Below are 25,858 nucleotides of genomic sequence, written 5' to 3' on the forward strand. Positions count from 1 at the left end.
GGGAAAGTGTAGAGATGTGGGAAATTCCAAGCTCTCTAGGGATATAATTTATGGTGCTGCTGATCAGATTTGAGGGTTTTTTTTTTTTTTTTGGTTGCACCATGTGACATGTAGGCCTCACTCATGGTTCAGATGGTAAAAGATCTGCCTACAATGCAGGAGACCTGGGTTTGATCCCTGGGCTCAAAAAGATCCACTGGAGAAGGAAATGGCAACCCACTCCAGTACTCTTGCCTGGAGAATTCCATGGAAAGAGGAGCCTGGCGGGCTACAGTACATAGGGTTGCAAAGAGTCGGACACAGCTAAGCAACTGATGTATGTGACATGAAAGATCTTAGTTTCCCAACCAGAGATTGAACCTGCTTCCCCTGCATTAGAATCATGGAGTCTTAACCACTGGACCACCAGGGAAGTCCTGGATTTGGGACTGAGGAAGAAGGAGGGATGGCCTCTAGTCTTCAGTCCTGCAAAATCAAAAGAGGAAGAACAGGTTTGCTGTTGCTTTGGCATGGGTATACAGAATAAACCATGAGTTAATTTTCAATGTCTTGAGTATTCTGGGAGAGACCTAAGAACAGATGTTCAGCAAGTACAGCCTCAGACCTGGCCTTTGAGATTCCTTCTTGATACTCTCACATACAACACTCCTAGGAGTACCTGTGCATCACCCCCGGAGGAATTTTCCATTTTGTTGTTTATCTTTACTCTACCTGATGGCTGGCTACACGGCCTTACCAAGAAGCATGGGCCACCATTACATGAGTTTGATTTACCCCTACAATGAGGGGATGATGTGGTTCTCTGTCTCTAACCCCATATGCATATCCAAGCCCAGTTTATCCTTCCAGTGGCTGTCGTGGTTTTAGGAGTCATCTGACATAGCAGGAGAAATCCTGGTTAGATACAGTTGATCCCCAGTTGGGCTCAGCCATGACTAGTAATGTGACTTGCCCACTGTGATTTCCCTGGATCAATATTCCCTCCTGAGAGAGAGAGAGAAGCAGTTGAGTTAGATAATCAATGAGTCCATCTGGCTCTAAAATCTCATTTATTCTAATTTCTAATCTCAATCTGTACTAATTGAGTCTCTTGGGGAATAGAGATAAATATGTTTCTAGAGGTAGGGAGTAATATTTGGCCATTTCAGAATCTCTCATGTTTGGTTTGCTCAGTGGAGCCTCAAATTACCCATCTTTCATTTATCATCACTTAATCTTGTTACTTATCATTTCTAGCAGCTTTTAATAGGGATAAAGACACATTTTTGTAATGCTAATTTTGACTCATGGCCCATGGTTTACCTCTGGTTCTCTACTAAGAAGGATTCTGGTGCAGCACCTTGGCTGGGAGGAGAAAGAACCATAATTGATCGGAGATGTGTGTCTTTCATATGGGATGAGAAGTGGTTGCATCTTGAATGTCATGTCTTGCCATCCCTGGGTTGGGAAGATCCCCTGGAGCAGGGCATGGCAACCCACAACAGTATTCTTGCCTGGAGAATTCTAGGGACAGAGGAGCCTGGTGGGCTATAGTTCATGGAGGTCACAAAAAGTTGGATATGACTGAGCAACTAACACTTTCACTTTCACTTGCCATCTCAGTTCTGAAATCTGGATCTCATATTTGCCCTGCCGATACATGAGCACTATCTGGTGGTTAAAAAAAGTAATTGCAGGATTATACTTTGCCAAACTTGTTCTGGAGCTGAAATTTTCCACTATCCTTTTTATTTTGTTGTGTTGAATTCTAATGCCATTTCCAGCTATCTGATGGGATAATGCTGGGGGTGGGGGGAAGGGGCAGTGTGCCTATTTGTCTGGTTCACTTTGTTTACTAGTTAGCACAGTTTTGCACTTCCTACAGAAAGTAGAAAATGATCTGCTCTTCTGTTTCTGAAAGGAAAATCTATTGAAATAAATCCATCTTTCTTTGTAGGTTGAAAATCATGCAGGATCTCAGGGTTAGCCTTCCAAACTAGTACCTTTCAATTTTCATGTGCGTATATATCAGTTAAAATCCAGATTTCTAGAGTCTAACCCCAGAGATTCTGACTCAGTAGGTCTGAGTGAAGCCTTTGATTCTGGAAACCTGCTTGTCTGGGACTGTACATGGAGGAGCAAATGTCTCAACAGTACTAATACTTGTGTACCAACAAAGATACAGGTAGAGTACTTAGAAGAGCTGAATGGTTGGTAGTGAGACCATCCCCTAAAAACACTTAATTTTGATAAACAATACTGCTTTCTAAATTCTTGATATGAATTTGTTTTTATATGATGTGCTTCTTACTAAGAATAAAACAAAGGAAAACATGCTAGTCTATTGAGGTCTTTGATTATATTCTGGACAAAGTTTGATTGAGCACCTAAAACACCCAATATATACCACAAAATGTGGTTACATAATTGTTATTTTATTTTTTTCATTGTTTTACTTAACTACAAAAAATGATCCTTGCCCACCACATGAAATTCAGACAGTGCAGAAAGGCATAAAATAGAAAGTGAAGACATATCCTCTCCCAAACCCTACCTCTCAGATTTAGTAACATCATTACAGTGTTTGAAGAGTTTGTTGTGAACTTTTAGGCTTTTTCCTGTGCTTATGTAAATCTTGTCTCTGTATTCACATAAATAGTTCAGAGGGAAAAACAAATTAATATCTTTTTTCTTTCTAAAAGGGAAATTATATTTTCAGTCCTACAGGATGAGTTTCAAAGGGGCCAAAAGTAGATTTTCTCTCTCTCATATTTCTGCACTTCGCTTGTTGACACTTACAATGCAAAATTTTAAACATCTTTCCAAATAAGTCCACACCCTTATTTGTTTCCCACTATTTTCCTTGTGTTAATTAGGCTGGTTCCCATCATCTGATTATAGATCCTAATTTTTATCCTTTTGTATCTCACAAAATACCTTACATGAGGTCCCTGATGTTAATAAATATGTAACTGATGCATTTTATTGCACTTTGAAGTATTCTGACATCACAATGGATCACCCTCTCAGATCTGGGATGTAATATTAATAATGCTTATTCATTGATTCCATAAGCATTTCATGAGTCCCTACTTTGTGCCAGGTGTTAAGTAGATACCTGTGCCAGACACTGGGAATATAAACGTGAATAAGTGAGAAGGTGATAGCTCCTGCCCACATCAAATTGACAAGGCAAGGAAAGATAAAACCCTGGGGTGTTTTGCTGCAGTATAATTTTAGAACGATGGAACTTGGTATTTGGGAGATTTTTAATGAGAATGGGCTTACCTGGTAGCTCAGCTGGTAAAGAATCTGTCTGCAAAGCAGGAGACCCTTGTTTGATTCCTGGGTTAGGAAGATCCCCTGAAGAAGGGATAGGCTACCCACTCCAGTATTCTGGCCTGGAGAATCCCATGGACTGTATGGGGTCCATGTGGTCACAAAGAGTTGGATACTACTGAGCAACTTTCACTCACTTTAATGAGAACAAGAAATCCTGGTAACTTTCCTCCCTTCACTTGATATGAAAGGATGAGATCATCACTAGCATTGAGATTTCTTCCCCAGCTTTGGCCAGAACCCAGTTTGGTGAAATACATCTGGAGGTCAGATGCAGAGTGGGGTAGTCCAGAAAATAATTCTCTCTCCATGAATGTATTGAAGGATATGCAAGGGCAAGACTGGGAAGATATTATTTTGTACCGAGAGAGGTATGCACATCGGGATTTACAGGAAAAGTGATGAGCTTTATTAATTTATTGCTTAGTGCAATGGAGTGTGTAATAATGGTTTTTGACCAGTGCAAAGGTGGGATATGAATTCTTGCTACCAAGTTAACTCATGCTATATATAACCCCTGTTTTGCATTAGGCACCATTGGCATATTATATAGAGTTAGATGATTATATAAAGACTATCGTTGCTGACAAGTCAGCTCTTAATAGCATGGTTATGTTATCTGGATATTGAGAGTGCCAGGATTTGTTCTTTGGTGGCATAAGTTACTTTATTATTAGGATATCTTAGGAAGCTCGTTGATTGAAATAATTAGAAGCAAATTGCTCATATCCACATTGGTTAGGATAAGCTTCTTAGCAAATCACCACTTCACAATCATCCCAGATTGGGCTTCTGGAAAAAAAAACCCTTACACACTTTTATTAGCAAGCGTAAAGACTGTATGTATATAGGTTTTAAATTTAATACTTGATAATCTTCTGCCAACAGTTGAGCAGCACTTAATGAGCTTAGCCTCTCTGCAATTAAGGTGCTCTGAATCTGGGTGAGATGGGATGGAGGGAGGTCTTGTTTGTTTCACTTAATTTCCTAGGTGGCACATGCTGCTTTCCCTCTGATACCCTTTCCTGGCTATGGGCTGCTCCCTATGCTGAGAGGAGGAGGCTTGGGAAGGAAGGTCTGGTCTGACAGGTTAATTATACCTGTCTCTCACCTGCTGCTCAGCAGCCTCATCCCCTGTGCCTTTGATGGCAGGCTTTACAGGAAAGTCAGCCCTTCTTGTCTGATTACTGTCAATGAGGTGGAAAAAAAAAAGGGGGGGCAGAACTGGATGCACAAAAAACATTGCAGATAGAAACTAAGAAGTTGGGTTTAGACCCACCTCACTGGTTATTCTGTGAAAATTTGAGAGTTTACATAAGAACTCAGATTATTTTGTGTCTATAATTTATCTAACAAGTAGGGGGAAAATAACCTCTCCAAGAATATCATTTTAATGTTAGCACTAGATATTTTTTTTCAACTCACTGACGTGCCTTATCTTATCTCATTGGTTAAGTTCAGATTTTTTTCAAACTTTAGCCATTTGATATAAGCTTCACTATTTTCCATATCCCAGGAAGACCTGTGCTATCATTTACTTATAATTTTTCTTCATATCAACTCTTTTTTAACTTATGTGACTCTAAGAAAGAATATTAATGAATCACAAGGTTAGTGTTATTATAAAACAACTATACATCATTAGCTTTATTTTTTATTTTCTTTTAATATATACTCAAACTCATGGCTATGAAGAAGTAAGTATGTTTTTCTGTGAGCTGCTATAATCATTCTACAGATAACATAGCGCATAACACATAACACACCTGGGGAAACCCTGCTTTTGTCCAAGCCTGTCCTCCCTGTGATCATTGATGTTAGGGTAGATCCAGGCACCTGCTAGCTGCCCAGTTCAGAACTTCTGCTTGATTTCCAGACATCAAGGCTACTTTGGGGCTTGCACTGAGCTGGCTCCATCACAAGTCCAGCCTAGCTCTCACCTCCGTCTTCCCAGTATTGTGCCTTCTGTCTTTCTGTAGATCATTTGCTCTCACACATCACATGCTCTTTAGAACATTAAGCCTGCTGCCCTTGCTTTCAACCTCACACTGCTTTGCACACACTAGGTGGCCTGTGAATCATTTCCAGGTAACTCAGGGGAGCACTGGATGCCTCACCACGTAGGAATCGAAAGTGCTACTTAAACCCATTTTCTACACTTCCCTTCGCTCTATCTCAAGGCTCTTTACACAAAATGCTTTTGTAGAGTGTTTTTTCTCTTCCTATTCCTCCCACTTTTGATCCAGGCAAGGGGTAGTGTGGGAAATAATGTATTTTCCCCTACTTGCTTAGTGAATTTTCAATAGTGTAGGTGGGTGGCAAAATCTTTGCTGCAGCATTCACCAAGAATTTTATAGTGGTGTTATAATACTTTTACTGTGCTTATTGAAGCTTGTATGTTTTTCAGAGTGTATCAATACACTTAATAATTTGAAACTTTGGCAAATCTCAAATAACTTATATTTGGCTTTGGAAATTATAGTCATGTTGGGTTTTTTAACAGGCTTTCTTTTCTGTTTATGTATGATTTTGGCAATGTTCAGCTAAAACAAGGGATAATATAGATTGATATGTTTCCAATGGATGGCTTTAGGTGAATGAGAAACACAGAATATAGGAACAGATTTTGATATCTCAGAAAAACACGACAAGACACTCACCTGTAAGATGATTTTTTTAATTTTTATGCAATTCCTAAAGGTTACTTTCCATTTAAAGTTATTACAAAACATTGGCTGTTTCCCATGTTGTATAGTAGATCTTTGTGGCCTATCTTACCCTAATAATTTGTATAATACCTCCTACTCCCCCACTTCTATGTTACCCACCTCCCCACTCAGGATTCTTTGTTAATTTCCTTGATACTATTTATTCAGAGAACTTCCAAACATTATGTCTGATATCTCAGGCATTTCTGCCCACACTGCTAGATGAACACAGTACCAGAATTGATTTCAGTACTCTCTACAGAGCTTTGCATTGTGTGTGGTTGTAAAAAAAGGAAAAAAAATCCAAGTTCCCTACAGGAATGGAACATGTCAGCAACAATATTGACTTCATTTCATTTGGGAATCCCCAGCAATACTTAGTGCTGCTATAGACCAGCTCTTACAGTGATGCTTTTCTACCTTTTTTATTTGTTGGAAATGACAATGGAAGAGATTGGAAAGCTTTGTCAGGCCTGGACACCTGGCTTGATTCTGTAGACAGAGGGAAGCCACCAGCAGGCTTGAAGCAGGAGAGTCTGGTGATGAAATCTATGTTTTAGAAAGATCACTGCAGCTGAAGTTTGTTGTGGAGGGTGGGGGGATGAGGCAAGCAGCTTGGTTAGGAAGTCTCTGCAATGTTCTCACTGAGGCTTGATAAGACAGAAATTTAGTCATAGTGGCTATGAGGATGGGGATCAAGGGAAATATTTCAAGTTTATTGAGAATGCTAATGCAAGAGAACTTGGTGGCATGAGACTCTGGCAAATGGAGAAGGGGGCTTGAGGATGACTTCCAAACCCCTGGTCTGTGTGACTCGGTGACCAGTGATGCCACATCTCACTTGGTCTTAGTCATGTGTGAACATACTGAAATTCAGGTATCAGTCACCATTTATTAAAAATTGTCCCCAGTTTCTAACACCATTGCTTTTATATTGGGTTGGTCAAAAAGTTCTTTCAGGGTTTTCCATGGGATGATACAGAAAAACCCAAACAAACTTTTTGTCCTACCTAATAAATCATTTATTTTTATTAGGTTTGAGTATACTGAATTTGAGATCTCAGCTATCATGTATTGGAGATCATTTATCATTTCTGTTGCCTTCAGTTCATTCACTCAGTCGTGTCTGACTCTTTGCAACCCCATGAACCATAGCACGCCAGGCCTCCCTGTCCATCACCAACTCCCAGAGTTCACCCAAACTCGGGTCCATTGACTCGGTGATGCCATCCAACCATCTCATCCTCTGTCGTCCCCTTCTCCTCTTGCCCTCAATCTTTCCTGGCATCAGGGTCTTTTGAGTTTCAGCTTCAGCATTAATCCTTCCAATGAATATTCAGGACTGATTTCCTTTAGGATAGACTGGTTGGATCTCGTTGAAGTCCAAGGGACTCTCAAGAGTCTTCTCCAACACCACAGTTCAAAAGCATCAATTCTTCTGCGCTCAGCTTTCTTTATAGTCCAACTCTCACATCCATACATGACCACTGGAAAAACCATAGCAGTGACTAGACGGACCTTTGTCAGTAAAGTAATGTCTCTGCTTTTTAATATGCTGTCTAGGTTGGTCATAACTTTCCTTCCAAGGAGCAAGTGTCTTTTCATAGCTGCAGTCACCATCTACAGTGATTTTGGAGCCCCCCAAAATAAAGTCAGCCACTGTTTCTACTGTTACCACATTTATTTGCCATGAAGTGATGGGACCGGATGCCATGATCTTCGTTTTCTGAATGTTGAGTTCTAAGCCAACCTTTTTACTCTCCTCTTTCACTTTCATCAAGAGGCTCTTTAGTTCTTCACTTTCTGCCATAGGGTTGTGTCATCTGCATATCTGAGGTTATTGATATTTCTCCCAGCAATCTTGATTCTAGCTTGTGCTTCTTCCAACCCAGCGTTTCTCATGATGTACTCTGCATGTAAGTTAAATAAGCAGGATGACAATATACAGCCTTGATGTACTCCTTTTCCTATTTGGAACCAGTCTGTTGTTCCATGTCCAGTTCTAACTGCTGCTTCCTGACATTCATACAGGTTTCACAAGATGCAGGTCAGAATTGCTTTCAGAATTTCCCACAGTTTATTGTGATCCACAGAGTCAAAGGTTTTGGCATAGTCAATAAAGCAGACATAGATATTTTTCTGGAACTCTGTTGTTTTTTTGATGATCCAGCATATATTGGCAATTTGATCTCTGGTTTCTCTGCCTTTTCTAAAACCAGCTTGATCATATGGAAGTTCACAGTTCATGTACTGCTGAAGCCTGGCTTGGAGAATTTTGAGCATTCCTTTACTAGCGTGTGAGATGAGTGCAATTGTGCAGTAGTTTGAGCATTCTTTGGCATTACCTTTCTTTGGGAATGGATGAAAACGGACCTTTTCCAGTCCTGTGGCCATGGCTGAGTTTTCCAAATTTGCTGACATATTGAGTGCAGCACTTTCACAGCATCATTCGATTTGAAAGATTTGAAATAGCTCAACTGGAATTCCATCACCTCCACTAGCTTTGTTTGTAGTGATGCTTCCTAAGGCCCACTTGACTTCACATTCCAGGATGTCTGGCTCTAGGTGAGTGATCACACCATCCTGATTATCTTGGTGCCCACCTCTTTTTAAATTTGTTCATTCACTCATCCATTCATCAGATGGGTATTGGGTGTTTATTGAGACTATGTGCCAGACTTGTGTAGACAGCAGTACTCTGACACCTTCTATTCATTTCTGTTGTGGTTCAGTCACTAAATTGTGACCTACTCTTGTGACCCCATGGAATGTAGCCCACTGGGCTCCTATTTCCATAGGATTTCCCAGGCAAGAATACTAGAGCAGATTGCCATTTCCTACTCCAGGGAATCTTCCCAACCCATGGATTGAAACTGTATTTCTGCATTGCAGGCAGTCTCTAGCATTCCAAGTGGATACTTTTTTTTTAATTGAAGGATAATTACTTTACAATATTGTGTTGATTTCTGCCATATATCAACATGAGTCTATCATAGGTATACATATGGCCCCTCCCTCTGGAACCTCGCTCCCACTTCCCACCCTATCCCACCCTTCTAGGTTGTCACAGAATCCTGGTTTGAGTTCCCTGAGTCACACAACAAATTCCCACTGGCAGATTCTTTACTGCTGAACCACCAGGGATTCCCTCATTTCCATTGTACCTGTGCCTGATTCCATTGCCCAGCCCTTGTTGGTGGAAATACCATACTTCTCTGAACACCTAGCCAGGCCTTTGGTGCTGGAGAGCCAGCTTCCCTGATTGGACTCAATGGCCACCTTCTGAAGCCCTTTCTTTCCTGCCTTAGCTGGTCTTTCAGACATTAGACCCATTTCCCTTTTTAGAGTTCCTGTAATCATTGGCATCACTGATGAGCCTACTCTTAAAAATAGTGGCTTTCAGATTGCTATCCTTTTTTTTTTTTCTAGATATTTAACTGCATGCCAGATTCACTTCATCTGACTCATTTCTCAGTACAGGCTACTGCTGGCCTACTTTTATCTTCTTAAAACTTTACCCACACTCTAGAATGATAGCAATATAATCACATTTTGGAAACATGATAAGTTACTATGGGTAAACTCTAAAATGGCAAAGAGAGCATAAGATTATGGAAGCAGTGTGTTTCCAAATGAGTATCTACACTTCAGTCTCATTAATAGAAGTTGGAACAGGGGGATTTTCCACTTGAAAAGGGTTGATGCTGGGAGGGATTGGGGCAGGAGGAGAAGGGGACAACAGAGGATGAGATGGCTGGATGGCATCACTGACTCGATGGATGTGAGTCTGAGTGAACTCCGGGAGTTGGTGATGGGCAGGGAGGCCCGGCGTGCTGCGATTCATGGGGTCTCAAAGAGTCCCCATGACGGAGCAACTGATCTGAACTGATCTGAACTGACTGAACTAGGGATTCATTTCATTGCCAGATAAGCACTATTTCACTCCACTGCCCGCAAAGCTGTGGCAGTACAACAACCCCGACCCCCATACTTGCTCCCTCCCTCCAACTGAAAGAAGGGCACAGGAATAGAGGGAACTGTATTTATAAATTTGGAGTTGTCTCACTTGGGGAGTTTGAAATGTTGGAGTGGCCTTTGGCTTTGGGGTGGGGATGTCCATCTTTAATGGAATTTCAGGAGCCATCTGGGTATTAATTTGGCCTTAGGAAGAAAGTGTAATGAGTGTTTTCCTGAGACTGATTACTTCTCTAGTTGTGTGGCTCTTATTGTAATGTACGTTGGAGATGCTTCTTTCCCTAAAGACCAACAGCATAGAGAAAAGTAGATTTCATGTTTATTTCATGATTGATTTGCCATCTGTGTGACCTGTTGTTGGTTAGAACTGGGATGTAGATGGCTGGAGGGTTTAGGAGAGGGAATGTGAAAGAAGGAAAGAAAGAAAGCCATTCTCAGTCACTGGAAGGCAATGGAAGTGTGCTCAATTTGAGAAAGCAGAAAAGCTAAGGAGAAGACTTTATCCAGTTAGAAGGGGCCTAAGAAAGACAAGTTGGTGACGGGATTATAGGACTGACTCTAGATGGAAGTGCAAGTCTAGAAGAGAAGTATATTGTTGAGAAAAAATTTTCTTCCTGGAGCAAATGTGGTGGCGTAGGTGGATCCAAGCCCAACTTGTCCTCCCCCAGGTCTAGGGAGGGAGCTGCCTCTGGAAGTGCTCAGAGATTTGAAGGCAAAACTCCATGGGTCCCTCCTAGCAACAACATTTACAGCTGGCTGGAATACCCATAGTAATTCATCAGCCTGGGCATGGGTTATGCTAAGCCCTAAGGCAGTCCTCCGTACTGTTGGGTGGAAAGATTTACTAAAGGGAGGAGGATGACACGAGAAAGGAAGAGTCATTATTAAGGGTAAAGTCTAGGAAAGAAAATCCCTCTTTCTTGGAAAAGGGAGTGAACAGTGATGAAAACCAGGGAATCTCCCTGATCACTCACAGGGTACAGCCAGAGAAGGAGCAAAACTTCAAATCAACTTAAATGACAGATTTAGTTAATTCTAAATCTGTGGTCAGGATCATGTCTCTTTGATGATGGAGAAGCATGGGAATGAGAGGACCAAGTTTTCCAAAGAAAGGCGCCAACCCAGCCAGCACCTTTGGGGAGCTGGTGCTGTACTTACTGAGAATAAAGGCTCTAAACCACCTGCTTTGGACTTGTGACTGGTGAGGTACAAGTACAAGGTACAAGTCGGGGGATGATTGTCAGGAAGCTATCAGCCTCTTGCATAAGCCAGACCTTGTGAAAAAGGAGAGGCCAGGCTTAGGGATGACGAACCCAAAGAAGTGCTGGGCACTGACCCTGCCCTCAGGGATCCCACCTGAATCCTCACTTTCCTAAGTGAGGAAACTAAGGTTGAATTAGTTGTAGAAATTTGTTTACACACATAATATAACAGGTCCAGGATCAGAGCATTTTCCTCTATAAACAAATCTCTTTCATTATACTTCTAACGATGGCCATCTTGTTTGCTAATCCCTGAGATCTCTACATAAAGCATGTGGAGGAATAAAGTGAGTTGATGGTATAAACGAAGAGGAAGGAAAGAGAGACTTACTTCATTCCACTGAGATATAAGAAAATTTGTTACTAAGTTTGAATTTTGTTTTTTGGAAACAAGTTTTTTTTGTTTTTTTTTTTAACCTCAGTGATTAGCATTAGGCAGTACTGATTTTTTTTTTTTTTTTAAGTTTGCATTTTATTTTATTTTTTGGCTGTGCCCCAGCCAGGGATAGAATCTCTGCTCCTGCATTGGAAGCATGTAGTCTCAATCACTGAACCACCAGGGAAGTCCCTAGAAACAACAAGTTTGCTTAATTAGTTTTAACTATTACATTTCACTATTTATCTCTTTTACTTTCTAAAAGTGAACTATTTGTTATGTTTGAAAAGGGGATGCTAGTTGATAAATAGTGGAGAAGGAAATGGCAACCCACTCCAGTGTTCTTGCCTGGAGAATCCCAGGGACGGGGGAGCCTGGTGGGCTGCCGTCTATGGGGTCGCACAAAGTCGGACACAACTGAAGCAACTTAGCAGCAGCAGCAGCAGTTGATAAACAGAGTGTGACTTTTAGTCTGTTTACTTTTCTACAATACAAAAAGAGTGGTTTTCCATACAGCTTTTGAATGTAAATGTTATGAACCTCTCTCCTCATGCTGGTGCTCTCAAGGGAAGTTGTCTATGATATGTGTATCTATCTTTAGTCTTCCATATGATTTAATTCCTTAACAGTAAGAATATGTTCATGGTATTGTCAAATACATAACTAAATTTTGTGACTCCTGAAATAACTTTTTTTTTAATTTAAAAAAAATTTTTTTTCTGAGAAAGTGAAGAAATTTAATGTTAAGTTCAGAAGAGTCTGGGAGAATCTAAAGTGGTCCTCACTTTGAAGTATGTGTTCTCTCAGCCTGTCTGCACACATCTTTCTCAGATAAAAATCTTAGAAAGCAAATCTGGCTCACACAAGTCATGCCCAAGGCAAGGCTGGGCCGGCTCCAAATTACGACATTGGCTGGGTCAGATATCTATTCCTTTCTCCCCTTTACCATCTTTACATCGTTTGACCCTTAACAGTATTCCCTCCCCTCCTTTTTTTTCTGGCTTAAGACTTTTTAATATACAAACTGTTTAGTACTTCATGGGCTTCCCAAGTGGCATGAGTAGTAAAGAGCCTGCCTGCCAATGCAGGAGACATGAGACAAGATAAAGTTTTGATCCCTGGGTCAGGAAGATCCCCTAGACGAGGGCATGGCAACCCACTCCAATATTCTTGCCTGGAGAATCCCATGGGCAGAGGAGCCTAGCAGGCTACAATCCATAGGGCTGCAAAGAGTCAGACACAACTGAAGTGACTTCACTTCAGTCAGACACAACTGAAGTCAGACACAACTGAAGCTCAGCACAGCACTGCACATGGTACTTCATATAATTTATTAATGTCATTTTCTATAGAGCACTGTAATAACTGAGTGACATCACTATTGACCTCATACAGACAAAGGCAGAAAGCTGGGTTTTCTTGTGTATCAAAGACAAAACATGTGCTGAAGAGTTACCCCACACAACAGTTTTAAGGTCAGCTTTAAGGATGACTCACGTTTACAGTAGTTGCTGCACATGGTTTTCCCTCAAGACTTGGAGACTCTTCGCAGTATCCCATAATTTATGCTCCCTTTGGTGTTCTGCATCTGTACTTCTTTTCCGCCTTTTCATTCAACATCCTGAGTAAGGACTGGATGAATGCCTTTCCACTAAATCTTAAGCATAAAAGCATAACAGAATACTAATAATATCTAACATTAATATTTACCATGTGTCAGGTATTTTGACATATACATTAAATATGTACTTTATAATAGGCACATTATGTACATTATATCAACAGTCTTACATTCTGCGTAGTATTTTTGTCATTCCCACTTTATAGAGGAAGAAATTGAGACTTGGAAAGGTTACAAAACATAACCAAAATCCCATAAAGTCAGCAGAAGAATTAGGACTGGTACCCAAGAGAATCTGATGCTAGAAACTTCCCTTTTATAGCATACTTATAATATACATAAAAAGAGTTTTGGGGAATGTAACACATAAAAAGAGAAAATCTCAGGTTAGCTAAAAGAATATCTAATGTTGGAGCTTTGAGCTGAAACCAGTCATGGTTAGCGACATCTTAGATGCCCATGGTGAGGGGTGGTGAGTTGGGGTGGGTGAAGAGGAAACTTCTGAAATCATATCATGGCTGCTCCTCATGTTGCCAGCTAGTCACATTCCTGAAACTCAGCTGTGGAAAACAGCCACAGAGAAGGCTGTCTCAGGAGCTATCTTTGTTGAGGAGTTGCTTAGACAGTGGCTTATCTAAGGGGCAGAGATTACTGCCAAGGACTTGTAGCATGGCCTGTGTCCATGTAGACTGGCTGAGTCATTAGACCCTGATTTGAGCTCACACAAATTTCTTTGAGTGAGCTGCCTTTCCAGCATACTGGGGAAGGGTTTATGTCATCAGAATTTCCACCACCTAAATATCTGGGCACCACTCAACTACAATTATGTTGGTTTCCCTGAGCCCAGGTTGAATGCTACAAAGAAGATATGGATATTAAAAGGAAAAGTGCAACCCAGAAGGTTCCTATGGTAATAGGTCAAAGGAGAGGAAATCCTGAATTACAGAGATTATTGTAGGTTTAAAGGGAAATGAGAAAGTTGAGAGAGGTTTGGAAGCAAGCATAACAGCAATTAAGCATCATATCATATCATATCATAGGTAGTAGTCTGGGTCCCCAAGTTGTCTGGATTCACTTGGTCTGGGACAGGGTTTAGGAATTTGTACTTATTTAAAGGCCCCCAAGGTGATTTTGGTCAGTCTTCATCTAATGTTGAAGCCAGTGACAAACATCAAAAATACTTCCAAGGGTATCAGCCTTTGAACCAGAGAGGAATGTTTGTTGTCACTGACATAAATGGCTGGGCCAGTGGACATGGGGAAAATAAATATGAGTTCTGGAACAAGCAAGCAGTGATGAGATATTGAGAAAGTATCCTGTAGCCAGTAGGAAATAGGAAACAGATCATTTTGATTGTCTTTTCCACACTTAAAATCTCACATAGTTCCTTCTTTCCTAAGGGATAAAATCCCATCCCTTAATCGGGCATTTGAAGGTCTCCAGAGTGGGTCAATCTGCCTGGCCCATCCTCTCCCCCAATATTCCTATAATGAAACCTTCATGGCAGACACAGCAGTATCCTCACTGACCCAAATCAGTCACACAGTTTTCCATCACCACCATCTTTGCTCATAATAGTTGACCCTTCTAATATTCCCACCCCCCTCAACTACCTTTATATAAATCCCACTCATCCTTCAAGGGCCAACTCAAATCTCATCTCCTTTGCCAATGATGATACAACTCTCTTCTCTAATTATGGTTCTTCTGGGTTTGCCAACTCACTTGTCCTTAAAATCATTATTTATCCTTGGATGTGTCATTCACTTACTAAACTATTATAAACACCAGAGGATAGAGACCTTAGATTAATTCCACTTTTCATCCATTACAAAATCTAGTCTATTGCTAAGCTCATAAATGTTGAAGGACATGGTTGCACAGCAGCATTTGTTGAAGCCCTGAAACTCAATAAATTTGTAAGAAAATGTAAAAGGGAATGAACAGGAATGGGACAGCAATAAGTGACAGGAGAAGGAAGCCCAATAAAGAAATATTCAGAGTTCTGGAGGCAGAACCAGGAGAAACCAGCACATCAGCAGCCCAGGAAAGACAGATGTCAGAGAAGGCGAGATTGGCTCTGGGTCTTTATTGATTCAGACGTTGAAGCAGATGTGCATGAGAACATATATTATTTTTATAGTAAAATAGAGGATGTAAAAACTTTATGTAGCAGATTGTATATAAAAGAACTCACTCTTCCATCCACATTTGAAGAAATATTTATTGGGTGCTTATTGGGTGTCAGACACTCTGCATATTATCTTGTAGTATTATAAACAGGGCTGTTCCTAACTTCATAGTGGACATGATTGCAGGCAAGCTTCATGGCCCTTGATGCTATTTGAAAACCATGAGTTATGTTATTTTATGTTGCATTAAGGAGCATGTGGCATTCGTTTTCTGGGAAATCTAACTAAGCACAGATGTCTGACTGTGCCTTCTCACCTGGGGATTTAACTGCAAAACAGGGCTACCTTTTTTCCCATGTCCCCAAGTGCTTTGGTTATACACATGAGTATTGAGATTCTTTTAAAATAATGGCTTAAAAGAATCCTCATGGTGAGGAGTGAGAATCTAATTTCTAATTCATGACTGACGGTATATTGTACAAATACTTGTAAATGCAAAACCAGCAAGTTTTCTCTTGCTTAAGACCAAGGGTCTTAGCTGATGAGAAACAACCACTTCTATTTGGAACCACACATAGATGTTTTCATACCCTGCTTCTTGTTTCCTACCTACGATTATACTGAGAGGCAAAAGATTTATGTTTCCCCAGTCTAATGACTGAGAAGTGTGCCTTCCTGTGCTCTCCATTTGGTTAGGAGGCATATTATGAGGCTTGGCAAATTCACTTGAATGAATCCCATTTGTTACTTTCAGGTCAATAAGCATCGTAAGCACACTGGGGCTGGCAACACTCTTTTTGTCATATCCCATAACTTCTAAACAGGGCTCTCCCTGGAGAAGTGTTAGCCAAAAGAAATGTAATCCTTTAAGTCTTACACGGACATACTTGAGTTTAAAAAAAAAAAAAAAAGCTAAAGAATGAATCCATTTTGATGATGAGGCATTTTCTTATAAATTGTAAAAATACATTAGGCAAAATTTTCTAATTGACTTCATTAACTTCTTAAAATTACATACACATTAATAGGATCTTTAGTATTCTTCTAATTTGTTTATAGTAGGCTTTGAAAGGGATCTTATTATTATTATTATTATTTTGAGCCTAGTTTTGCTTTGATGAGACTCATTAAACATAACAGAATCTGGCAATTTATCACCCAGATTAAAAGCCCTTTCCCTGTAACCTCCATTTTTACCCTTCATATTTAGAGGCACCTCTTTGGCATCAGTCAAGGGCTTGGTATGATTTCCCAGATTTCTCAGTAACAGAATCTCTGCATAGCTAGGCATGTCCTTCCTATTCTGCCCTGCCCTTCGTCCCACCCACATTACTTGAATACTCAATTCTTTTCAGTCAAGCAGAGTTATAGAAAGAACACAGAGTTAAGTTGTTTGGGTAAATGCAATCTTGCCTTTTCTATCATTTCTTTCCCAAGCCTTTTCTGGTCATATTTCTTCACTTGAGCCTTGTTCTGCAGGGAACTATCAGAAATCAATGCCCTTTACAAATGTTAAATGTCTCTTTCTTGTTATGAATGGAACATTAGCCACCTAAGGTCCCCTGTCTTCCCCTGTGGTAACTAATAGGATTGTAATTTCATCAAGGTCTCTGATGACATCAAAACCCCTACCAGTGGAACGTTAAGTGGATTTGGATGTCACCTGATCTCAGAGATGAAATTCGAAGCAGTGTCTATTTAAAGGTTTAGAGGCAGTGAGGTCTCAGCTCAGCCAGCCACTGTGACCCAATCGAGATGTCCCTGATGGGGCAGCCTGGATGATGATAATAAATCATTTCTTAAGAAACACTTTAAACAAAATATAGGAGACATAAGCAGACATAAGGAAGACAGGATGACTTGTATTTCAGTTCATCCTTTGCATTTAAAATTTCTTTTTTCTCCTTTATAGATAAATTAAAAGGAGACATTTAGCTGCTCTTTAAGCCGTATAAAATACTATCCCAACATCCAAAGAAAGTGCTATTGATCTAGATGTCATATTTTCAGGATTTTTCTTATTAATTTTTTTTATTAATTGTTGTTTTCTCTTGGTATTGCCTTATTGATCTTCTGTATTTTTATCCTAGCCCTGCATTTGTGATAGCTGCATGAAATAAAAATAACACAGCTTAAGATTCAAAACAAAACAAAACTATATTGCAAATCAGAAGTTTGAATCTAGTCCCATGGCCTTAGTGCACAAATCTACAAAGCCAAATAGTTATAGTATAATTTTAAAAAACAGGAACATGAATGCTTCTATTCTCTTTGCTTTCCCTTCTAAGACAGTGAGCCTCATCTTAACCATCTGTCACTGTCAAGGGATCACTGTTTTCAGAGACATTCATTTAGAACCTTGAGATCTTTGTGACTCAACTTCCCCCTTCACCTCCACCCCCACACATCTGATCTCTTGTTGATTTACACAGCCTACCTCACTTCCCTAGCCCTGTACCTGGCATCTTGGACTCAAGCCTCCCCTTGCCAACCCATACTATACACTACTGGAAGATTCATGCCAATTAAATGACTTTTGCCACACGGTTTTCTTGACGAAATTTGTCCATGGCCTCCATTTCTTTCCACATCAAATCTAAACCACTCTTGCCTTGGCTTTCATAGCCTTCCTCAGTCTGTCTCCACTCTACCTCTCCAGTCGTATTCCCTTCCTTCCCCATCATGTGCAGTCATATTTCTACCATCCGTTATCAGTCATGCTGTCTGGTTATTTCTTTGTGGAAATGTGCTCCCTGATCTAGCCTTTTCAAAGCGTGTTCATCTTGGACCCATGAAGCCTTCTCTGGTACTTCTGTCTTATCTTATACTCCTCCACATTCATGGGGATTTGTGATGTGTGTGATGTAACTTTATACTTTATTCTCTCTTATTTGAGGTTTATATGTACTCCTCACCCCCCAACACACACACAGCACATTTCTTAAAGTATTTGTAGCAGTTACTTAAGTAGATAGCATCTTATAATATTTGATCAATGCTTCCTACTTATATTTCTTATCTCCTCCCTTCAGACATCAGCTCTCAAGATAGGGACCATACCTCATGTTTCATTGCCACATGTGGCATGAAAAAACATGGAGAAGATCAGAACTAGAAGTCAAAGGATTTAAATTCAAATATAATTTTGCTACCAGTTAACACTGTGACTTTGGTGAGTTTTTTGAACACTGAGGGACTAAATTATATATAATTTGTTAATGATTATAATTTCCACCAAGGGTTGAGCTCTTTTCCCCTACAAAAGATAATGCTTTCTCATTATAAACTATTCAAATAATACAGAAATGCTTAAAAAAGAAATTTAAAAGTCAATTGAAAATGTACTACCTTGAGATAGGTGCTATATTAACATTTTGGGATTTATCATTTCACATTTCTTATCCATGTGCGCACATAGGTAAGAGACTGATCTATCTACCTATCCATCTACCTATTAATAATAGAAAGATATTTCTTGGCAGCTTTTCTCACTTAACACTACGAGATAGATATTGCTTACACATCACACAATCACTGTGCCATTGTATGGATATTAAAGCATATATAGTCTCTTCTTGACAATATATTTTAGAGAATGAAGTCAGAATAGACATATATACTGACTGCTGAAAAGGATCTATAATCTCCAAGTGACTATCTTTGGTGAGTATTCCTGACTTTTGTACAGAACTTTTCACTGAACTTCATCACTGAACTTTTGTTTGTTTCTTGCTGGCCTCAGCTCAGTGGATTGGGCTGAAGTCTCCACTTCTGGCTTCTGAGAAGCTCCAACTTCACTTCCACCACATAGATGCGCAGTCCTTTGGCCACAGTCCCAACGTCCAGAAAGCCCTAAGAGTCAAAAGTTTTCTTTATTTTTTTAGAAGTTTTGGCCCAGATCAATTGGCAAAAAAAAAAAAAAAAAGATGTAAATTGCTGTGAGGAAACCTATAGCTTTTTATGTAATCCATTTGCTGCAAACACTTATGTGTTTTGCTTTCAATATATGAATGTATTTAACTATGAGTTGCTGCCCTAAGTCCTTCCTGGGAGCAATACGTAATATGGAGGATATGTTCTCTATTAACTAGCTCATAGATACAAACTATTCTGAGTTCCAAAACAGCTGGAACAAAGAGTTTTGGATAACAGACTGTAGCCTAAATTTATGAGATCTACAATCCCTGTGACTAAAATCAGCACTTTATTTTTTCTGGTTTGGGCTCATTTTTTAAAAAATCAATAAATGAAAGTGTTGGGTGTTATAGCAGTGATATTTGACAGTTTCTCAGGGTCTGCGATATCAGGTAGGGCAGGACTGCAGCCACAGTAACCTCAGACACTGACTGGGCAAATCTGCCACCTGCCACTGCTCCATGGCTGGGAAGGTTTTGTTGTGGATATTTCTTTTGTTTTATTCTGGTAAACAGGAGTTCACACTTAGCATTTAAGAAGAATCCTTAAGAAGGAGATTCCATTACAGCTCACATTATTTAGAGGTAGAACATACATGTGGGAGTTGAAGACCATTTGTCTTTAGATTTATTAACCGATCCCTGTTTGAGTTACTAATTTTCAACGTTTTTGTATGATGAGTAAGGTCATGGGGAATATAAGAGCACATACACTAGTGCATGTTTCTATTACAATATTTTTATGATAAATTCTGAGAGTAAAACTGTCTCATATGCACTTTAAATCTTTTGTATATAGTGTCAAGATTGTATTCCAGAAAGAGCAAAACAATTTATATCATGTACACTCTAAATGTCCCTTCAAGTCCTGATTTAGAAAGATTTATTACATCAATAGTCAGCGTTTAACAATGCTTCCTCACTCTTTTCATTTTATTTTCGGACTATACTAATTTTTAGTGTCATATAAATTTAATAAGCACTGAAAAGAAGTTACATCAAAACAACTATTTATTTAATTGTTAGTATTTAATTAAAATCTTTATTTACATTCAAATCATCCATATTGTTTTAAAAATCTCTTATAAATTTGTGGCTTTATTGTCTTTTCTTTTTACTATTGATAAGAAATTTATAATGAAAGATCTCAGAATGGTCATTACTCCTTAAATTATTATAAAAAAACTCCAAACACTAAAATTTCAAAAAAAATTGTACACTAGACAATTTTTCCCACTTCTGCAGGTTTTTTACTTTTAAGGTGAACAAATATCTTTTTTCTCTATCCTTTTAAACATATTAAGAAAGTGTCTCTAACTGAAATAATAAAAGCACATTGTTGAATAGGGCATTTTCTGGAGAAATCTTGACAACAATGTTTCAGTGTCAGCAGGGCATACCTCTGCTGCTTTAAATACTAAAGGTTTTTTTTTTTTTTTTCTTCCTCACAGTGACTGAATTGTAGAATGAACACATTTCAGATTGAATGAGACTATAGTTTTCAGAGGAGATAAATCTAACAAGAAAAATGAGAAAATGTGTTTCAAATGTGTTGAAATCCAAGAAATTTTAGAAATCAAATCAATAAATAAATGAGGACTCTCCTAATAGGTTAACAATGTGCCTGTGTGAGCAGTGATGTGTCTTTAGTGTCTGCATAGCAAGCTCTTTTCATTATCAGTTGCAGTTTTGAAGTTAGCTAGGTGGCTGAATAAGATGTGAGAAAATAGTCCCCTTGCCTTCATGGGACTTATGTGTTTTAATATAAATATAGAATCAATGTGTGTATTTTTTTTTCTATTTGGCCAAATATAATGATGAGATTCTGGAAGACTCCCCCACCATCCAATAAGCCTGGCTAATAGGTGAGGCAGGAAAACAGGGCTGGTCTGACTCATGCAATGAATGAATATTTGTATCATGACCCAAACTACTCTGGTCTTTGGAATTCAGAGACATACATGTTAAGAGTTCATTTCTGTCATTCAATATGCTTCACCAGCTAGCATGCAAATGGTTAAAAATAGGAAGTAAACTTAGGATGCTCGTAGCCCAGTGTTTATTCCAGTAATCTAGGCATTGTTGGAAAAAGGTAGAACTGATACTCATACTGCTTGTGGTTCTCAACAATTTCTGAATCGGAACTGTCATGAGATTTTGTGTGTATGTGTACACACATAAGTGTGTTAATGACTAAGCTACACATCAGCTTACTGAGCTTGTAGTCCATTAAATAAAAAGTCACATTGACATTTTAAATACCATGGTATAAGGCATGGGGAACACAGCATTTCAGTGCTATTCTTGTCAAAACAGCCTCAGCCTAGCAGGAGAGGAGAAAATCAGACAAACTCAAATTGAGAGACATTCAACAAAAAGCTAATCAATATTTTTCCAAAGTGTCAAGAAAGTGAAAGACAGGCAAAGACTGAGAAAGTGTTACTGATTGGAGGAGACTAAAAAGCGATAGCAACCAGATGCAAAGTGGGATCACAGACAGGATCCTGGCACAGAAAAAGGACATTAGTAAAAAAACTGGTGACATTTGAGTAAGATCTTTAGTTGAGTATTGTGCCAGTGTTAATTTCCTGACTGTCATTATGCTGTATTTATTTACTTATTTTTAATTTGGCTGTGCCACACAGCATGTTGGATCTCAGTTCCCAGGCTAGGGATTGAACCAGTGACTCCTGCATCAGAAGTGTGGAGTCTCAACTACTGGACCACCAGGGAAGTCCCTGTGCTGTATTTAATAATAGGTTAACATTGGGAAAAACTGAGTGAGGAACAGAATGGGAATTCTGTACTATTTTTGTAATTTTTCTGTCTAAAATTTGTTGAAAATAAAAACGCTTTCAAAAAGTATGTTTTTCTTTTTTAAAATTTTTTATTTATTTTTTATTTTTTTTTTAATTTTTATTTTTACTTCATTTTACTTTACAATACTGTATTGGTTTTGCCATACATTGACATGAATCCACCACGGATGTACATGTGTTCCCAAACATGAACCCCCCTCAAACCTCCCTCCCCATAATATCTCTCTGGGTCATCCCCGTGCACCAGCCCCAAGCATCCTGTATCCTGCAACAGACATAGACTGGCGATTCATTTCTTACATGATAGTATACATGTTTCAATGCCATTCTCCCAAATCATCCCACCCTCTCCCTCTCCCTCTGAGTCCAAAAGTCTGCTCTACACATCTGTGTCTCTTTTGCTGTCTTGCATACAGGGTCGTCATTGCCATCTTTCTAAATTCCATATATATGTGTTAGTATACTGTATTGGTGTTTTTCTTTCTGGCTTACTTCACTCTGTATAATCGGCTCCAGTTTCATCCATCTCATTAGAACTGATTCAAATGTATTCTTTTTAGTGGCTGAGTAATGCTCCATTGTATATATGTACCACAGCTTTCTTATCCATTCATCTGCTGATGGACATCTAGGTTGTTTCCATGTCCTGGCTATTATAAACAGTGCTGTGATGAACATTGGGGTACATGTGTCTCTTTCAATTCTGGTTTCCTCGGTGTGTATGCCCAGCAGTGGGATTGCTGGGTCATACATAGAAAACCCTAAAGACTCCACCAGAAAATTACTAGAGCTGATCAATGAATATAGTAAAGTGGCAGGATATAAAATCAACACACAGAAATCCCTTGCATTCCTATACACTAATAATGAGAAAGTAGAAAGAGAAATTAAGGAAACAATTCCATTCACCATTGCAATGAAAAGAATAAAATACTTTGGAATATATCTACCTAAAGAAACTAAAGACCTATATATAGAAAACTATAAAACACTGATGAAAGAAATCAAAGAGGACACTAATAGATGGAAAATATACCATGTTCATGGATCGGAATAATCAATAGAGTGAAAATGAGTAAACTACCCAAAGCAATCTACAAATTCAATGCAACCCCTATCAAGCTACCAGCGATATTTTTCACAGAACTAGAACAAATAATTTTAAGATTTATATGGAAATACAAAAAAAACTCAAATAGCCAAAGCAATCTTGAGAAAGAAGAATGGAACTGGAGGAATCAACTTGCCTGACTTCAGGCTCTACTACAAAGCCACAGTCATCAAGACAGTATGGTACTGGCACAAAGACAGACATATAGACCAATGGAACAAAATAGAAAGCCCAAAGATAAATCCACACACCTATGGACACCTTATCTTTGACAAAGGAGGCAAGAATATACAATGGAGTAAAGACAATCTCTTTAACAAGTGGTGCTGGGAAAACTGGTCAACCACTTGTAAAAGAATGAACTAGATCACTTTCTAACACCGCACACAAAAGTAAACTCAAAATGGATTAAAGATCTAAATGTAAGACCAGAAACTATAAAACTCCTAGAGGAGAACATAGGCAAAACACTCTCAGACATAAGTCACAGCAGGATCCTCTATGATCCACCCCCCAGAATTCTGGAAATAAAAGCAAAAATAAATGAATGGGATCTAATTAAAATTAGAAGTTTCTGCACAACAAAGGAAAATATAAGCAAGGTGAAAAGACAGCCTTCTGAATGGGAGAAAATAATAGCAAATGAAGCAACTGACAAACAACTAATCTCAAAAATATACAAGCAACTTATGCAGCTCAATTCCAGAAAAATAAACAACCCAATCACAAAATGGGCCAAAGAACTAAATAGACATTTCTCCAAAGAAGACATACGGATGGCTAACAAACGCATGAAAAGATGCTCAACATCACCATTATTAGAGAAATGCAAATCAAAACCACAATGAGGTACCATTTCACACCAGTCAGAAAGGCTGCGATCCAAAAATCTGCAAGCAATAAATGCTGGAGAGGGTGTGGAGAAAGGGAACCCTCCTACACTGTTGGTGGGAATGCAAACTAGTACAGCCACTATGGAGAACAGTGTGGAGATTCCTTAAAAAGTATGTTTTTCATAGGAACTTTTCATAGGTTCTTTCAAACAAATAATAAGACTTTACATTTACCCTGAATAAAATTAGGCTTATTCATGTATATAAGTTGCCCCAGCATATGATGGTTAGAAGATCAGAGTCAGGAAGACAAGGTTTTGAATTTCAGCTCTGCCACTTACTTGAAACTTGACTTTGGGAAGTTATTTAGTTTCTCTGAGCCTCAATTTTCTCATCCACAAATGCTGTAACGAGGGTGAGGATGGTGATGATACTAATATCTTGTGAAGAGGTTGAAAGAGTTAAATGAAATAACATTTAATAAATATGTAACATGGTGGTTAGGATGTAATAACTGCTTTATATATATTAGTTGTTGCTCCTGATAGTATTATCTCTTTTCCTTTATTCAGAAGTGAAATGTAAACTATGTCCCATTTCTGCTATAAGGGTAAAACAAGGTATTCTATCTAAACCATCATGTGTCTCTGGCACACAGTTGCTACTGCGTAAGGTATGGTTACTGCTATCATCCATCCATCCATCAAGTACTTTTGAGGGTCTCCTGTGTACTTGAGCTTGGCTTGTTTTTAATGTGAAGAGAAGCAATTAATCTTTGAACAGGCACAGAGACCATAATAAGCCATGCCGTACATGTGTAGAGCACTTTAAAATCCACACAGAGCATTCTCATACATTATTTCATTAGATACCTTGTGAAGCATTTGCTATAGTCGTCAGTTTCTAAAACGTGGGTGATGATGAGTGTCTGAGAGGCTGTGATACATCTTAGCTTATGTGACTCATCAGGGGGTTGACAGACGTTTTCTGTAAAGGGCTCAGCAGTAAATGTTTTAGCTTTGTGGGCCATGTGGTTTCTGCACAGCTATTCAACTCTGCCACTGGAGCCCAAAAGCAGTCACAGATGACAGGTGAGCAAATGCGTGTGCTGCGTTCCAATAAAACTTGATTCACAAAAATGAGCAGTGGGTCAGATGTGTGGGCCCCTCAACAGTGGTGAAGCAGAGACTCAACTTGAAATTCCTGACTCCAAGCCCAGGCATGTTACTATCTTCTGTTGCATCATTTCAGCACAGTTGTTAGGCAGAGAACACTACAGTACACCTCTGCAATGCTTAACTAAAATGCACTTCTAGGCCCTGTTTCCATGTCCTACTTCTTGGTTTACGTTATTAAACACTCAGTAAAAGTCCAGATTCACTTTACCCCTCAGTCTTGTTACTTTTATTCAAGACTTATGAACATGAATTGTTCTTAGGAAGGCCCTGTGACTACTGATGTGTTCTCTCATTCTCATATATCCTCTTTTAAAACATTTCATTTCTAGACATACTTTCTTTTCCCTTTTTTGAGGAGGGATGGATAGAGGGGAGAGAAGCAAACTAAAAACTGATTTATAGCTTTTAAATGCAGCTTATGCCTTAATAATGAAAATTTAAAAATTCTGAAATGTCCTTAAAGCACATTTTCCTCCTCCTAACATAGGCCCCTCTCTGATGCACCACGATTTCCCAAAGATTAGCAACAATGCTTCCACAGTTCCATGTGAAGGCCTTCCATTACCTGGGGTGTAGTTGATCGGTGAGGGTTGGATTTATTCAAAATAGCT

General features: G+C 39.1%; 1 protein-coding gene across 27 annotated transcripts in view; it reads left to right on the top strand.

Annotated features, from left to right (window-relative positions):
• NCKAP5 (NCK associated protein 5) overlaps positions 1-25,858 on the top strand; it is a 1,152,446-nt gene that overhangs the window by 341,379 nt on the left and 785,209 nt on the right. The window lies entirely within an intron of this gene.

The sequence above is a fragment of the Ovis aries genome, chromosome 2 (assembly GCF_016772045.2).
Source record: "Ovis aries strain OAR_USU_Benz2616 breed Rambouillet chromosome 2, ARS-UI_Ramb_v3.0, whole genome shotgun sequence".
NCBI lineage: Eukaryota > Metazoa > Chordata > Mammalia > Artiodactyla > Bovidae > Ovis > Ovis aries.